The sequence below is a fragment of the Microcaecilia unicolor genome, chromosome 9 (assembly GCF_901765095.1).
Source record: "Microcaecilia unicolor chromosome 9, aMicUni1.1, whole genome shotgun sequence".
Lineage (NCBI taxonomy): Eukaryota > Metazoa > Chordata > Amphibia > Gymnophiona > Siphonopidae > Microcaecilia > Microcaecilia unicolor.
This window is the reverse complement of record NC_044039.1, coordinates 222,227,770-222,245,990: the sequence shown is the minus strand read 5'-3', so window position 1 is coordinate 222,245,990 and position 18,221 is coordinate 222,227,770. Positions and strand designations below refer to the sequence as shown.

Genomic DNA, 18,221 nt, shown 5'->3' with positions numbered 1-18,221 from the left:
AGGCACGATGGTGGGCAAGTCACACAGAGTGCAAATACAGCTTGTTACGGCCCTAAAATTGGGATTGAAAATTTCTGATTTCTGTAGCCTCACGCTTTGTTTCTTTACTTTCAGGAGACAGTCCTGCTCACTTCGGACGTACGACCATCGTCAATGTCCCAACAGAGTATGTTAAACACTTTACTGTGTGTGCCAGATTGCATGTTCCAGTTCCTTTTATTATATTTAGTAGATGTTACTATAGGGTTTAGATAGTACAAACTCATCTAGATTTTACATTGTCTGCATATGTTAGTACGTCTCAGTGAAATGAGGTGGGGGATTGACAGAGATATGACCTACAGCTTCATTACTGACCCTTATTACTATACATAAAGTCACAATTTTCTGCTCAAAAGTTGTCATTGGACACTTTTGAACTTCATCTCAGTCTCGCTGGAAACTGGTGCAATGATTGTAACATGGAGTTACTTGATCCCTCTACTTCAACAAACCTAAAAGTCTGGCTGTTTTGTGTCACTGCAGCCGGTGTAACTCCTCCTGTGTTAGCCCCACATAAACCACCTTTCAGTCGTCCAGTCTGGATAAAACCAGAGATTGGTGTAAATAATTTCCTGGGTCATTATGAGCCCATGGTTATTACTGGTTGGGTAAACTCTACATGTGGGGAGATTGGCCCTTTGTTGGTGTCCAGTAAACAATTAACCCCCAAAGATTCATCCTTCTTTCTCTGTTGCTTAAATTTCCAATAGACAAGAACACTTCGAGGTTTGAGTAATCGGTCCCAGGCGCACACTTCCTGCCTCCACCCTTAGGAAGGTCTCCAGAGTCCAGTCGTGAAAGTGTCTGTGGTATTGAGTGCAGCATTTTACCTGCAACAAAGTTGGACAGTATTCATAGCACACACACCCCCCCAGCCCAGTTTCAGGAGTAAAAATGGCCACTGGCATACCCCAGTTCTTTTCAACAGCTTATTAGTAGTGACTTCACTGAGGAATTTTGCAGAAAACGACGCTTACTTACAAATGGCACAAAAATCCATAATGAAGTTGAAATACTGGAGGGATGGAAAGAACGATGGGGGATGTAAAACAAATGGCCAAGGGTTTACAAAACGGGACCATTGTCACAAAAATCATACATTTGGGATGCAAAACTCCAGATTGGATAATAGCATTGAACATAGCCAGGGCCATTCGGATCACTAGGCAGACCAGCTATCCACCTAGGGCAGCACAGTTTGGGGGCCGGGTGGCAGTGACGCAGCAGTCAACGTGCCTATGGGAAGACATTACAGCTGGCATGGGACCTTTGAGCATTGGCGCATGCTGTCGGAGGCCTGCTGGGTCCTGCCCGCTCCAAACTTCCTGTTTTGGAAAGAGATGAGACCCAGTGGGCCTTGAGTATGTATGGATGCTCAAGGCCCTACTACTACTACTATTTAGCATTTCTATAGTGCTACAAGGCATACGCAGCGCTGCACAAACATAGAAGAAAGACAGTCCCTGCTCAAAGAGCTTACAATCTAATAGACAAAAAATAAATAAAGTAAGCAAATCAAATCAATTAATGTGAACGGGAAGGAAGAGAGGAGGGTAGGTGGAGGCGAGTGGTTACAAGTGGTTACGAGTCAAAAGCAATGTTAAAGAGGTGGGCTTTCAGTCTAGATTTAAAGGTGGCCAAGGATGGGGCAAGACGTAGGGGCTCAGGAAGTTTATTCCAGGCGTAGGGTGCAGCGAGACAGAAGGCGCGAAGTCTGGAGTTGGCAGTAGTGGAGAAGGGAACAGATAAGAAGGATTTATCCATGGAGCGGAGTGCACGGGAAGGGGTGTAGGGAAGGACGAGTGTGGAGAGATACTGGGGAGCAGCAGAGTGAATACATTTATAGGTTAGTAGAAGAAGTTTGAACAGGATGCGAAAATGGATAGGGAGCCAGTGAAGGGTCTTGAGGAGAGGGGTAGTATGAGTAAAGCGACCCTGCACCGTAATGTTTCCATAGGCATTGGTGTAGTCCCAGAGGAAGTAAGGAAGGGAAGAGAAGCCACTGAAAGTTTTGGGATGGGTTAGAGAGAAGGAAAGAGATGCTGGACACTATGGGGAGGAGGGGATGGGGAAAGGCAGATTCTGGACTATGGAGAGATAGGGAAGGAAAGTAGAGATGCTGATCATATGGGGAGTGGGGGCTCCATTGTTGAAGGTTCACCAAGGGTATCAAATACCCTTGGGCCAACCCTTGGGCCAACCCTGAAATGTCACTATTACTTGGATTACCAAGGTGGTCACAGACTACCTGGATATTCAATGCCAGTATCCGGTATCAGCTGATGCAGAATATTTGGGTTTATAGGGTGATTAAAAGAAACACCAACTGCCCTGTTTACTACTGTGGTGATGGTCATTAGAAGAACAAGAACTGAAGGGTTGGATCAAGTAGGGGTGGGGGTTCGGGCTTAGGGGGTGGTTCTCTTTAAAATTCTTCTAAAAATGTTAGAAGGTTATGTTTTTGCTGCTACAATTTTCTTATTGAGATTTCCTAATAAGTTGGGAGCTTTTGTTTTGCCCTGTTAATTGAGAAATGTATTTGTTTCAATTATTGTATTTCTCAATACTTAATAAAGACTTCTAAAAATTAAAAAAAACAAAAAGAACAAGAACTGAAAATAAGCCAGAAAGCTCAGATGATCTGAAAGTGATTAATACAGAGCAAATGGAAGAGCTTATGATACACTTGACTGTATAAGCAGAGGTCTGATAGCAGGAAAACGAGAGAGCTCATGTTACCTCCATATAGGTCACTAGTGAGGCCTCACCTTGAAATAGAGGCTGAACCTTCATAAGGAGGGTGACAGCGGTTCAGAGCAGGGCTCTTAAAATAGTATTAGATTTGTAATATGAAAACTCTACTTTTTCAGCAGTTCTGAAGAGAAAGTACAGTGCAGTCCATTTAAGTGCACGTCGGATAAGCGCATTCTCTGTTTAACTGCATGCCGTACTTCGGTCCCGTTTTGGGCGCCATCAATTTCTATGGGGACAAACTTCGGTTTAGTGCACCACTGATAAGTGGTTATATGCATGGTTTAAGACCGCTCCTCTGCAGGAAAGACTCCGCATATAAGCGCACGCACGGAATATGGAAGCCGATTGGCGCGTGACAAAAGGGCCAGTAAATTTGAAATCTCATTGGTTAACTGCCACAGGCAGAAGAAGCGAAAGAATGGTGTTAGAGTGTACACTGGAGTCATCGTCATCGCGGAACTATAAGATTTTAACACTGGCTGAACGAATAGAAGTTCTTAAAAAAATTAGAAAACAAACAAAGTCAAGCATTTATTGCTAAAGAATATGGTGTCAATCCCAGTCAAATTTCACGTATCTTGAAGCAGAAAGATCAGCTTCTGTAAGACTGGCAAAACAATACAAATCCACACAGGAAATGAAAATGGGCGGGAAAAGCTGAGGAGGTAGAAGATGCTCTTCTTCGGTGGTTTTCTCAAGTCAGGAGCAGACAGTTTCCTAAAAATATATTAAAAAATATATTTATTGATATAGTGAAAATCAAAATAAAATATGCATACAGTGGATAGCCCGACACAGGCCGTGTTTCGCCCAACTGGGCTGCTTCAGGGGCTAAGAAATAATAATAAATAAATAAATATAAATCATATGACAATAATATTGTAAAAAGATATCATACAAATTATATAACTTCTTGGAGACAACAAAATTAGTATAACTTAGATAAATAAATATATAAATAAAAATCATATGACAATAATGTTGTAAAAGGATCTCATACAAATTATATGACTTCTTAGAGACAACAAAATTAATATAACTTCTTAAAGACAACGAAATTAATAATAAAATAATATAAGATCCCACAGTATTCAAATTATGATAAAATCCCACAGTATTAGAATTTTAAGAAAATATATGTATGGTAAAACAATAATAACTACTAATATATCTGCGACATATATATACATATATATTACAGAATTGCAAAAATATATTATATCAACATCTAAAAAGGACACATGGAAAAACAGAGATAATTTCTAATTATGAACTCAAAAATACCATATGCACCAGACAGCCATCTTCTACAATATACTATATCAAACACCCACCTAGAGAAATGTTTCCTCACTACCAAGCACGGGATATGCTTTGGAAAAAGCAACTATAGATATAAAGGAAAAGAAAAAGAAAAAATGATAAAAGAAAAAACATATAGTGAAAAGATCTCTTGAAAGAAATGTATATATGAAAAACTCACGTGTATGAACAGAATCTTTAAAAAAACGGCTCATTCAGAGATACAAAAGCAAAGGATTGATAAACCTGCATAAAATAAAACTTAAATGTAAGGAGGACTGTTTAAAGCAGACGGGCAACAACTACATCGGGGGACAACTATATTGGGGGAATACTATGAAAGGCTATATTATTAAGCGTAGATCTTCTTACTTAAATAAGAGGAGTTAAATCCCAAGCCGTGAACTTCCGTGGTAGTATCACAGCGTCTGCTATCGGGAGTATAGTAACTATGTTAACCTGTTTTAAAACGATGATACGGTGACATATTATTTTATTTAATCCGGGCTCAGTATTGAAAGGTATTATAATCAAGAAGAAGTAAATAGAACTTACCTGAAATCATATGAACAGTCTCTAAACTCTGAGTTTGCCGAAAAAGCTACGTCGAAGAACCGGAAGTATATTTAAAGGGAAGTGGAGGTCAAAAGTCAAATGCCATGTTATAAAAATATTCATTATTCCGAATGCAGGTTATGAATAATAATCACCAATGGATAAGAATATTAAAACGTACTTATATTTAAAAATTACTAACGTTGGAAGGACATAGGAGTATGAACAAATAGGCAGGCTTAGAAAATAGCCAATCAGAATGGCCGCAATGACTCAAACAACGGGTCATAATTTGAACCGAAAAAAATATATATATATGTGTAAACTAGAAGAGACAACTTATATAGTGGAAAATTTGATTAAAAAGTCAATGGACACCACGAAAATAAGGGTCATCTCATTTTTAAAGAAATTTTTTTAAAAAAACACGGAGATGGGGGTCTTGTTTGCTTACACATGTTCATTTAATCAATTTTTTATTTTTGATTTTTTATTATTATTATTATTATTATTATCATTATTTTTCTCCTTACATCTTTCTCCTTAATTTTATTTTTATTCTTTATTTATTTATTTATTATATTGTCCCCCATTCTATTTGTTTGTTAATATAGTGACGATTTGTGCCTTCCCATTGATTAAATGAACATGTGTAAGCAAACAAGACCCCCATCTCCGTGTTTTTTTAAAAAAATTTCTTTAAAAATGAGATGACCCTTATTTTCGTGGTGTCCATTGACTTTTTAATCAAATTTTCCACTATATAAGTTGTCTCTTCTAGTTTACACATATATATATATTTTTTTCGGTTCAAATTATGACCCGTTGTTTGAGTCATTGCGGCCATTCTGATTGGCTATTTTCTAAGCCTGCCTATTTGTTCATACTCCTATGTCCTTCCAACGTTAGTAATTTTTAAATATAAGTACGTTTTAATATTCTTATCCATTGGTGATTATTATTCATAACCTGCATTCGGAATAATGAATATTTTTATAACATGGCATTTGACTTTTGACCTCCACTTCCCTTTAAATATACTTCCGGTTCTTCGACGTAGCTTTTTCGGCAAACTCAGAGTTTAGAGACTGTTCATATGATTTCAGGTAAGTTCTATTTACTTCTTCTTGATTATAATACCTTTCAATACTGAGCCCGGATTAAATAAAATAATATGTCACCGTATCATCGTTTTAAAACAGGTTAACATAGTTACTATACTCCCGATAGCAGACGCTGTGATACTACCACGGAAGTTCACGGCTTGGGATTTAACTCCTCTTATTTAAGTAAGAAGATCTACGCTTAATAATATAGCCTTTCATAGTATTCCCCCGATATAGTTGTCCCCCGATGTAGTTGTTGCCCGTCTGCTTTAAACAGTCCTCCTTACATTTAAGTTTTATTTTATGCAGGTTTATCAATCCTTTGCTTTTGTATCTCTGAATGAGCCGTTTTTTTAAAGATTCTGTTCATACACGTGAGTTTTTCATATATATACATTTCTTTCAAGAGATCTTTTCACTATATGTTTTTTCTTTTATCATTTTTTCTTTTTCTTTTCCTTTATATCTATAGTTGCTTTTTCCAAAGCATATCCCGTGCTTGGTAGTGAGGAAACATTTCTCTAGGTGGGTGTTTGATATAGTATATTGTAGAAGATGGCTGTCTGGTGCATATGGTATTTTTGAGTTCATAATTAGAAATTATCTCTGTTTTTCCATGTGTCCTTTTTAGATGTTGATATAATATATTTTTGCAATTCTGTAATATATATGTATATATATGTCGCAGATATATTAGTAGTTATTATTGTTTTACCATACATATATTTTCTTAAAATTCTAATACTGTGGGATTTTATCATAATTTGAATACTGTGGGATCTTATATTATTTTATTATTAATTTCGTTGTCTTTAAGAAGTTATATTAATTTTGTTGTCTCTAAGAAGTCATATAATTTGTATGAGATCCTTTTACAACATTATTGTCATATGATTTTTATTTATATATTTATTTATCTAAGTTATACTAATTTTGTTGTCTCCAAGAAGTTATATAATTTGTATGATATCTTTTTACAATATTATTGTCATATGATTTATATTTATTTATTTATTATTATTTCTTAGCCCCTGAAGCAGCCCAGTTGGGCGAAACACGGCCTGTGTCGGGCTATCCACTGTATGCATATTTTATTTTGATTTTCACTATATCAATAAATATATTTTTTAATATATTTTTTGGTTTATCTACGATCTGCTTTGTACAGTTTCCATCTTGGAGTTTGCAGATCGTCTGCCCCTTTGTTTTCGCAGACAGTTTCCTGTCAGTGGTCCACTGCTTATGGAGAAAGCTAACCAGCTAGCTGAAAGTCTTGGCCTAACTGAATTCAAAGCCACTGTTGGATGGTTGAAAAGATGGAAGTAGAGGAAGAGCATAAAATTCAGGAAACAGCAAGGTGAAAAACAAGACGCTGATGACTTTGGTGCTGAAAATTGGGTTGTTTCAGTTCTTCCGACCATCTTGAATGAGTTTGCACCTCGTGACATTTTCAATGCTGACGAAAATGGTCTCTACTGGCGAGCGATTCCTGATGGAACACTTGCATTCAAACAAGCCGAAACTACAGGAAGTAAAACGTCGAAGGACCGATTGACGATCCTCCTTTGCTGCAATATGGATGGGAGTGAGAAGTTGGAACCACTCGTCACTGGAAAGAGCAAACTGCCCCGTTGCTTCAAGAACGTTAAGCGACTTCCTGTGTCATATGAGGTTAACACAAATTCATGGATGACTGGGGAAATTTGGAAGCAGTGGCTAAAGAAGTTAGACACCAGAATGTGGGCACAAAAGCGTCAGATTTTGTTGCTTTGTGATAATTGTGCTGCACACAGTGATGATGTCAGGCTGTCTAATGTGAAGGTGGTCTTCCTGCCACCAAACACCACCTCTCTGATCCAACCTATGGTTCAGGGCATAATAGCCAATTTCAAAAAAACATTATCGGGCTCTTGTGCTACGTCGTCTGATGAGCGTTATGGATGACCAGACTGGCAAGGATAAACATACTGTTGAACTGGCTCGTAATCTATCACTGTTGAATTCCCTACATATGCAGAAAGAAGCCTGGAATCATGTTACACAGGCAACCATTGTGAACTGCTACAAGCGGGCAAGCTTTGTTAGGGATGTGGAGAGGGACGAAACAGATGCAGCTGTTGCAAACGCATCAGATGAACAGGCTATTGACATCCCAGCCTGTGTTACTGAAGAGGAGTTTCATCCCAGCACTGATGTCCAGATATGCACCTACACGCAGGCAACGGCTGATGATGAAACAGATGATGAAATGAGCAGCGAGGCACATGCTGGCGAAATTCAACAACCTCCTGTCACTTTTGCAAGAGCGCTGGAGAGTCTCAACACCATGCAGGCCTATCTGGAGGCCACTGGATGTCAGTGCTATGACAGTTTTTACCATCTGGCAGACATAGTCTATGGAACTCACAGACACAAGATGCAGGGGCGTAGCCAGACCTCGGTGGGAGGGGGGGCCAGAGTCCGGGGTGGGGGCATTGTTGAGCCGCCGACCCCCACCACCGACCCCCCCCCCCCCGTGCCACTATGGACCGCAACCACAACCCCCCACCCACCACTTTGGACCACCGCCGCAACCCCCCCCCCGCTTGCCGCCGCCGCCGCATCAGGAACCTTGTTTGCTGGCAGGGGTCCCCAATCCCCGCCAGCCGAAGAGTCTTTTCAGCGCCGGTCGACTCCGGCGCCTTTATTGTGGGATCATGGCAACGGCGGGGGTCAAATGTTGTGGGGGCCCATGCCCCCATGGCCCCACGTAGCTATGCCCCTGGTACAGAGGACTATGACTGATTACTTCAAGTAAGCCTAACGTCAGTTAACGGAGACTGTATACTATACGTATAATAAACAGTACTGTACATATGTTTATCAGATGACAAGCTTCTTTGGGTCACAACGGTTAAGTGCACGCTCCGGTTAACTGCATGCATTTCTTTGGTCCCAGACCCTTGTACTTAAGTGGATTGCACTGTATATGGTTCATACTCTCCCTTTGAGAATTGCCGCAGAGGTTTGCACCTGCTTTTCTGAGGCCAAGCATCTGCTTTTCTGAGGCCAAACACATATTAAAATGCACTCCCAGCCTTAACTATATCTCCAGGGATGTCTCTGCACGCTCTCAAACACCACACGCAGCTGATTTATAATTACCCCAAATGGCTTTTAAAAAATTACCTTCGTACAGGGGAATTCTACATATGGTGCCGAATGTTAGGTACTACTTTCACACTGAACTTTTGGTGTGGAAAAGCGTTCTAAGTGTTTCCGTGCAGATCTGCAAAAGGGGCGTGGCCATGGGAGAGGCATAGACAGGTCCAGAGCATTCCCTTAAAATGTGTACAGTGCTATGGAATACTGCAGATCCACGTCCAGCTTGCACACTGGGATTTACACCTGGTTTCAGTTGGTATAACTCCTCATGCCCAAAGTTGAGTGTGGATCCTGGCATCCTGGCACTGTATGGTATTCTATAAAGGGCACCTGTTATAGAGTACCTTTCAGTGCCGAATTTTTCCAACACCTAATTTTGAGCACTATTTACCTAATCCAGCCCATAATGTACTACCGGAAGAAGGAAGAGTTAAATGATACAACAGAATTATGTAATCCCCTATCCAGCGTCACCCCTTCCTCTTTCACCCCCTCTAGTCCAGCATCTCCTCTACCTCTCTTTCACTCCCTCCAGTCCAGCATTTCCCCTTCCTCTCTTTCACCCCCTTCAGTCCAGCATCTCCCTTTTTTTCTCTTTCACCCCCTCCAGTCCAGCATCTCCCCTTTCTCTCTTTCACCCTCTCCAGTCCAGCATCTCCCCTTTTTCTCTTTCACCCCCTCCAGTCCAGCATCTCCCCTTTCTCTCTTTCACCCTCTCCAGTCCAGCATCTCCCCTTTTTCTCTTTCACCCCCTCCAGTCCAGCATCTCCCCTTTCTCTCTTTCACCCCCTTCAGTCCAGCATCTCCCCTTTCTCTCTTTCACCCTCTCCAGTCCAGCATCTCCCCTTTTTCTCTTTCACCCCCTCCAGTCCAGCATCTCCACTCTTTCAAAACCCCTCCCCTCCATCTGCCTTTTTTTCTATTACTGCTGCTGTGGCTGCCACATTTCCTGACCCCCAAGCCCACACCATTAGCATGTCAAGCAAAAGTATGCATGGGGTCTGTTGAGTCTCTGCCCACTCCCTCCACCGCTTGTTTCCTGTTTCTTAAGGAGGTAGACTGAGCGTGTGCAGGGGCCCAGACGCCCTCTGCTTATTTGCCATTTGAAGTCCTGACCACTTCTTCAGACCCCACTCATGCCAACACCCCAGGGCCATGATCCCCTGCCTTCCCTCACCTCCTTTTTATATGGCAGTGGCCAGAGTACTTGAAAAACAGTCTTTCCCCAAACACACCTTTGAGATTTCCAAGGTTCTCCCAAGGAATATTCCTAACTATGCCCTCAGAACAGAAAATCATGTGATGTGACAGCTTCCAGGCAGCACCCACATCTGGGACCTTTTTCCCAGACAGGCTTTGCATATCACAAGACTGCCTCTACTTCAGAAAGCTTGTGAAATCCTGGTGGTTCCTGCAGGGCTTGAAAGAAGTGCCTGAGTAGCCATCCACAGATGCCAGGACCAGGGGCATAGCCAGACTTTGGCGGGAGGGGGGTCCAGAGCCCGAGGTGAGGGGGCACATTTTAGCCCCCCCCCCCCCGATGCCACCACCACCACCACCTTTGATGACCCCTGCCGACAACCCTCCCGACCCCCCTCCCGCAGCCAACCCTCCCCCGCCGCCACTGTCATCGCCTACCTTTGCTGGCAGGGGACCCCAGTCCCCGCCAGCCGAGGTCCTCTTCTTTCTGCGCAGGCTTCGTTCTGTTTCTGACGTCCTGCACGTTGTACGTGCAGGACGTCAGACTCACAGAAACAGAACAAAGCCTTGCGTCGGCGGGGGAGGGTTGGCGGAAGGAGGGGGGTCGAGAGGGTCGTCGGCAGGGGGGTCCAGGGCCAAATCTACGGGGGGCCCAGGCCCCTGTGGCCCCACGTAGCTACGCCACTGGCCAGGACTAGCTTAGCTAACAGTACTTGCAGTTTTTCTTTTGGTAGTCACCAACTTTTATCTGCCCCACCTCCTTTTTAGACCAGTTTTGTGTTGTGCGTTGTGTTGACATTGTGAGTATCCTGCCTCTATCAAGTGAATGTTTTACTGTATTGTTTTAATGTGGGCTATGCTGAAAATTAATCTTTTTATTATTCCCATCATGTGCCTATTTTCAAGTTTCCCTTGCTGTTCTAATTGTGCGCTGTGCTGATATCTGAGTCTCTTATTATGGTCAGACTGTCACTATAATTATAAATTGCCTTCAGTCGGTTACACGTGATAGATACCACCTTGAGTGATTTTTTTTTCAAAAAGGTGAGAAATAAATCTTAATTTAAAAAAAGAAACAAACGAAATAAATATTCTTTCCTCCCATTTCTTGCCCCTCCCCTCCTGCAGGGACCGGCTGCTCTGGCTGCACAGTATCTTCTCACTACTCTATTTCGTCTTGAGCATCGTCTGCGTGGGGCATCATTCTATGCAGCTACAGTACAAGGAGGACGAGAAGGTGAGAAGCACATTCCAGCGTTGCCACTGCGAAAATTGTTCGTCAATGCAAGGTTCAGGGGTCGTTAGCAGCCCCCGTTGCCCCTGAGTGTGGCCTCTGGACTCTTCTCTCATACACAGTCTCCCTCCACCTTGTTCTGAGACTTCCCACTGGCACTACATGCATAACAGCTGGTCTGTTTTCTACCTGTGCCGTGTCGCTCTTTAAGTTTGACCCATGTACTCCTCAAACACGACTAGTGAAGTAATTGGAGCACCATGCAGGTCAGACTCACTGAAGAGTCACATGGTGCTAGAAGGGAATAGAATAGCTATTCGAGAGGCCAAACACCTCTGCAGGAAATATTAAGGGGGAGGAAGGGAGATTAAGAAACTGGAGAGAGGGCGAGCTTGAAGGGGTTGAACATAGAGGCAGGCTGGTGAAGGCTGTCTAGTTCGAATGGGATTGACACTTCTCTCATACCCCCTCTGCCATCTCGTATCCAGATTAAAGAGCCCTAACCCATTTGCGCCCGGATTCTATATATGACCTTCAAAGTTGCATTTAATTAATGAGACAATTGGTGCCAATGGCTGGCACTAATTGGCAACAATTTGGATTTATGCACACATCTTGCTAGGTGTCATTCTATAAATATGCGTGCATAAATCTTTTAGCGTGCAGCTGTACAAGGGGTGTGGCCATGAGAGAGGCCTGGGCAGGCAAGCGGAGTTTACTAAACACCGTGCACTATTATAGAATTCTGGGGATCTGCGCCTAATTTACATGTGAGGATTTACACCGTAGGCGCAGATCCCGGAACTGCGCAGTACTGTATAAATGGGGCCCAACTTGGAGCGTCATTTATTGAACAGTGCTCACTTTTTCAGTGCCATTTACTCAATCTGGTCCTTGGCGGCCATCCCACCCCTTTTTTTATTTTGGTTCCCTTTCCTTGAACCTTTTTTTTTTTTTAGATGGGACAACCAGACAAGATGAGATTGCACCATGGCACAATGCAGAGGACTGTAATTAAACATTCTGGGGTCGATACTACTACTACTACTTAACATTTCTAGAGCGCTACTAGGGTTACGCAGCACTGTACAAAATACACAAAGAAGGACGGTCCCTGCTCAAAGGAGCTTACAATCTAAAGAACGAAATGTCAAGTTGGGGCAGTCAAGATTTCCTGGGTAGAGGTGTAGAGGTTAGGTGCCGAAGGCGACATTGAAGAGGTGGGCTTTAAGCAGGGATTTGAAGATTGGCAGGGAGGGGGCTTGGCGTATGGGCTCAGGGAGTTTATTCCAAGCATAGGGTGAGGCGAGGCAGAAAGGGCGGAGCCTGGAGTTGGCGGTGGTGGAGAAGGGTACTGAAAGGAGGGATTTGTCTTGAGAGCGGAGGAGGTTACGGGTAGGAACGTAAGGGGAGATGAGGGTAGAGAGGTAAGATACTGATAACAAGTTAACTGAAAAGTGAAGTTGAAATCGCGGTCAGCTGGATGTCTGGTCTTATTCAGTGGCAGTTAAGTGGACAGTGCCACCAAGTATCATCTCTAACTGCCCCTGGACAATCTGGACAATGCTGGTCTGGGGACAGAGTCAGGGCAGGGGGGTGGAGACGATATACAGGCTCTGGCCACATTCAGTGCTCCTATCTTCATACTTACTGAGCAGAACTGCTTTGTGCGGTCGCACCTCCCCCTGGTTAGGTATGCAAATGCACATAACTTCCGGGTCAGCCGAAAACCCTGGATATTCAGGCCCCGATGCTCAGAAGCAAATGGTGGCGCCCTGCCCTCCCCCCGTACATCCTGGAATGCACTAGGCGGGACTTAACTACCGAGCAAAGAAAACCACCCCAAAGGGGTGAAGGTACACTGGTTCCTACGTAAAAGGTTGCAGAAGCAAGACTTAGGAAAGGTAGGCTCTTCTAAAAACCGGAGGAGACGTCCTCGTCACTTCGCTTGCAGTAAAGAATTGTTTCTTTATAGACATCTCCTCCGGTTTTTAGAAGAGCCTACCTTTCCTACTTCTTGCTTCTGGGACTTAACTACCACCATTTTGAGGAGGCGCCCAGCAGGGGGAGGGAATCCTAGTCCCTCCTCCTTCTTGTGAGGTAGGAGGAGGATGGAGGGACTACAACTAGATCATCAAGGTTAGCCCTGGTGGGGGGAGGGGGCGGTGGGGTCTGCAGTCCACTGGACTACTAGGAATGGAAGTCTTTGGGAGGGGGGATGCCAAGCCCTCACATCTTTGGGGGGTCTGGGGTCCACTAGATCACCAGGGCTTTTTGACATGTTAGAGCTCTGAGCGCATGCCCAGGCACAATCCACCCCCAGATGTCCTTCATGCTCAGCGTTATGACCGTGCTTAAATTTGCATGTCATTACCATTGAGCATGAGGGAACTGCTCAGATGCACTGATGGGGCAGTATTTCTCTACCACTGTTTGGAACAACACCAGAGTTTTGAGCATCAGCATCTCAGTGTCGGTTCCTGGACATCGCCAGACATTGACTATCCAGATGTAATTCAGCCCACAGTTTTCACAATGTTTTGTACGAAAGGGGTTTTTTATTCCGATAAAGAGATTTGACTCTGTTTAAGTCTTTTTACCCAGTAAGTGGTTCTGTTGGGTGGAGGCGTAGGTGCTGAGGCTTTTTCCCTCTCATACTTTCTTGTACTCCACAGAGGTTTATAGTATAAAAAGAGTATTTTGCATATTTATGACAGAAGGTATCAACTGTGATTGACATATATATTCTCTCTTCCTCTTTATTACTGATTCAGCCCACAGCTGTCAGAGGCTTTAAAATCGCTGACTTTCCTCTGTATTTTATTCTCCATTACTACCTGAACAATTAACATTGAATTCATTTTTTTTAAACTGCTGCTGCCCAGTGAGCTGATCAGTAAGGATAATAAGTAGAACAATGCCTACTGATCCTGGGACTCTGGGGACAGGAGAGGAGACTGAGGCTGAAGAGATGTAGCATAACAGAAAACATTTCTCTGCAGCTTTCTCCAGCCATTCCCTTTGCTTCCCTGAACACTGCTTGAAGGATCAGGGGTAGAGCACTGACCCCCTTGGGATTTTTCAGGTGTTTCCCTGGAAACCCAGCAATTTATGCATATTCCCAGAGTCTTATACACCCTCACAGTTGCCTTTCCCATGATCCCTTGTGTCTGCATCTGACCTCATCCTCTTCTTCCTCATTGGCAGGTTGCTCGGACTCTCATGATCACCAAAATCCCAAAGGAGATCTCGGACCCCTCCCTCGTCATTAAACATTTCCAGTAAGTAGAAACTCAAACTTGAAGGACTGGGAGATCTGGTAGTGTAAGGGATCCTGACTGAGCTGCAGAAGGAGGAAGCCCACAAGGAGTCTTTAGAGTGTCCTTTCAGACTAACTGCCCAGTATTCAGCCACTGGAGACATTTAATTACATAGACATTACTCAGGTTACCTGCTTAGACCGTTCAGGAGGAGTTCACACAGATCCCAGCTTAGAAAATTAGGGAGTAATTTACACATAAATCATGTTTTACAGGTGGAAGACTTTATGTTGAGTAAATTCCTACAAGAGTTCAAAAGAGTAAGATCAGATAACCCATAACAGCAAGGTCTTTCTATTGCATGTAGACCTTGTACTAGTGGAACCTCCACAAAATTATTATTGTTTTTTCAGTGTCCTTATTAAATCGTTTGTATTGGTCCAGTAGCTTGAGGCACATAAAAAGCTCTGTAGGATCTCCATGCCCCTCTTTGCGGGCTGTAATAGAGTCAACCATAACACCTGGGGTAAACATAAGTACATAAGTACATAAGTACATAAGTAATGCCATACTGGGAAAAGACCAAGGGTCCATCGAGCCCAGCATCCTGTCCACGACAGCGGCCAATCCAGGCCAAGGGCACCTAGCAAGCTTCCCAAACGTACAAACATTCTATACATGTTATTCCTGGAATTGTGGATTTTTCCAAGTCCGTTTAGTAGCGGTTTATGGACTTGTCCTTTAGGAATCCGTCTCCAACCCCTTTTACCTACTCCCCCATTTGGTTCTATTAAAGAACCACAACGCGTTGGGGCAAAGCTAAATGAAGGGAGATGATAGCAATCTCAATTATTACAAAGAGAAGAATCCAACGTATCCGAATTTCATCAATGTAGAATTTCCCAGGGACTCCAGAAAAATACCTGTGTCCACATTACAGGTATAAAAGCTCAGACCCAGCAGTAGTTGAAATTGTAAACAAAGATGTGGTGGTCATAAAATAGTGCCAATTACTCTTCACAATATACTGGATACTGAAGGAGCTCAGAGAGATCCTGGCGGGACCTCTTAAAGATTTATTTAATAGATCTTTAGAGATGGGAGAGGTTCCGTGGGATTGGAGACGAGTGGATGTGGTCCCTCTTCACAAAAGTGGAGACAGGAAGAAGTGGGAAACTACAGACTGGTAAGTCTCACATCGGTGGTAGGAAAAATAATGGCGTCATTGCTGAAAGAAAGGATAATTAACTTTCTAGAAGCCGACGGGTTACAGGACCCAAGGCAACATCTGCCAAACGAATCTTATTGACTTTTTTGACTGGATGACCAAAGAACTGGATGAGGGACGTACGCTAGATGTAATCTACTGGACTTCAGCAAAGCCTTTGATACAGTCCCCCACAGAAGACTCGTGAATAAGCTGAAAGGGTTGAGCTTAGGACCGAAAGTGGTGAACTGATAAGAAACTGGTTGACCGACAGATGGCAGAGGGTGGTGGGAAATAGAATCCGCTCGGAGGAAAGGAAGGTGAGCAGTGGAGTTCCTCAGGGGTTGGTGCTGGGGCCTATTCTGTTTAGTATATTTGTAGGAGATATTGCTGAAGGGTTGGAAGGAAAGGTGTGTTGGAAAGAAAGGTGTGCCTTTTTGCGGATGACATGAAAATAGCCAATAGAATGGATACCCTGGAGGGAGTAGAAACGATGAGAAGGGATCTCCGAATGTTAGAAGAATGGTCGGGGGTCTGGCAGTTAAAATTTAATAGTCCACTCAAGCCAAAATGATAACTGAAAATCTAAACACAGCCTCACACTAGCTATGTATATGTAGGATTAAACACTCACCCTGTTATCAACCTTATCTCACCTATTGCTAATAAAGATGGAGAAAAAAAGCTTCAGTATCGCCACCCAGCCAGCCCAACACTGCAGGCTATAAGGTGTAGGCTCGGCATGCCATCATATAACTTAAAAAAAAAACTCCATCAATATTTCTTAACAGCTAACACTCAGGTTGCTTCTCTCTAAGTACTAATCAGTCACAGATAACAGTCGTGTGTGTCTAAAGTTGTTTAGATCAACAATTTGTTTCTCCGATACAATCTCGGCTTTTGTATTGTAACTTTAAGATAAATCCGGTATGCCTGTCAGAAATCACTTAGCTTAATCACATCGCTGTAGTGTTCTGCTCACAGCGGTGCCACCGGCTTCTCATCCCGACAGGGAGCCCCCGTTCGCTAGTGCTGCATCAGGGGTTATGTATATATCTCCAATTGTATCCGCAATTTTGATCCAATGTTTTACTCTGCTACATCCAAAGAAATCTCACTGCTGGCAGCAGAGTAAAACATTGGATCAAAATTGCGGATACAATTGGAGATATATACATAACCCCTGATGCAGCACTAGAGAAACGGGGGCTCCCTGTCGGTTGAGAAGCCGGTGGCACCGCTGTGAGCAACAGAACGGAAAAGCACAGAAGTAGGAATTGTGTATGCAACAAGCTCTGGACTTGGTGGTACAGTGAAAGTGACAAGAAACAGGAAATGCAACAGAACATGCGGTTTCAATAACTATGATACAAGTGGGAAATTGTTATCAGTACATGTTATAGATTACATGAACTGGTGAATGCAAAGAAATCCACTGTGCATAGATATTAATGAATAAGGAATTGTGGGAATGACATTATTTGAAATATGTACGGTCAATATACAAGGCTTGAGTATGAGTGAGTGTGGGTATGCATGAAAGCAACGGTAGAAATTTTGTAAGATATATGTAAAAATATGAAATAGCTTATTGTTTAATTGAAATAAAAAATATAAAAAGCATATAGTGATTATAGTGAGTAAGTAATTAAGTAAATATACTACTACTACTACTTAACATTTCTAGAGCGCTACTAGGGTTACGCAGCACTGTACAGTTTAACAAAGAAGGGCAGTCCCTGCTCGAAGGAGGCTTACAATCTAAAGGACGAAATATCAAGTTGGGGCAGTCTAGATTTCATGAATAGAGGTAAAGTGGTTAGGTGCCGAAGGCGACATTGAAGAGGTGGCTTTGAGCAAGGATTTGAAGTCAAGAAAGCTCGAAGAAGTGAATATTATATAGCTGGAACAAGATGCTAAACAAATAATGAAACAACTCTTTAATATAGTAGTGAATAATCACCGTAATGTGTCCACTAATGAAGTAGCGCTCTCTTATATAAACAGAAAGAACGTACAGCTAAACCGCTGTATATGAGTACTTATTTGCAGATTTTTTTCAATGTTGTAAGGAACGCCATTGTCACGAGGTTGGATCCGTACCCAGTCCAGGAAGTGCTCCCCCAAAACAATATCAATGAAACATGAATACAAAACGCTGTATCAAAAATAATGAAAGACTACGCGTCCCATCCTGTTAGTCCCTCGACTCAAGCTGCTGCACAATTATCTCATTACTGATTCCAGCTGAGCTTCAATGAATCTTCGTCAGGAGGAAATAACCTATGGGAACGCCAAACTATGGATTGATGAACATATATTAAAGAGTGTTTCTTTATTGTTTAGCATCTTGGGTTTTTTTATTGCCATTAAATTAGAGTATCACTGATAACATAAGAATAGACATATTGGTTCAG

General features: G+C 42.7%; 1 pseudogene; it reads left to right on the top strand.

The window, feature by feature from the left end:
* The window catches only part of LOC115477114, a 177,014-nt pseudogene that overhangs the window by 97,699 nt on the left and 61,094 nt on the right, over nt 1–18,221 (top strand).